We start from the raw sequence: 294 nt of genomic DNA on the forward strand, positions 1-294 counted from the left end.
CTTACGTCTTGCTGGGCAACTGGGAAATTCCCCAGCTTGCCCAGGAGAGGCAGTGACCATGCTGGTGCAATTGCTGCCCTAACTTTAGCCTCGCTGACTTTGCTTTTATTATTTTTTTTAAAAGGAAAGGTTTCACTCTCCAAGGGTAACATTTGCAATTCCCTGCTCTTAATGCCCTGCAATTCAGGCCAGGGCATGGGGCTGGAAAACCCCAGCACCACATCCCAAGGCCAAAGGGGATAAACCCATGGCATCGCCAGGAGCAGAGCACACGAGCACAAAACCCAAACCGCA

The sequence above is a fragment of the Cariama cristata genome, unplaced genomic scaffold (genome assembly GCF_000690535.1).
Source record: "Cariama cristata isolate BGI_N322 unplaced genomic scaffold, ASM69053v1 scaffold16462, whole genome shotgun sequence".
Classification (NCBI taxonomy): domain Eukaryota; kingdom Metazoa; phylum Chordata; class Aves; order Cariamiformes; family Cariamidae; genus Cariama; species Cariama cristata.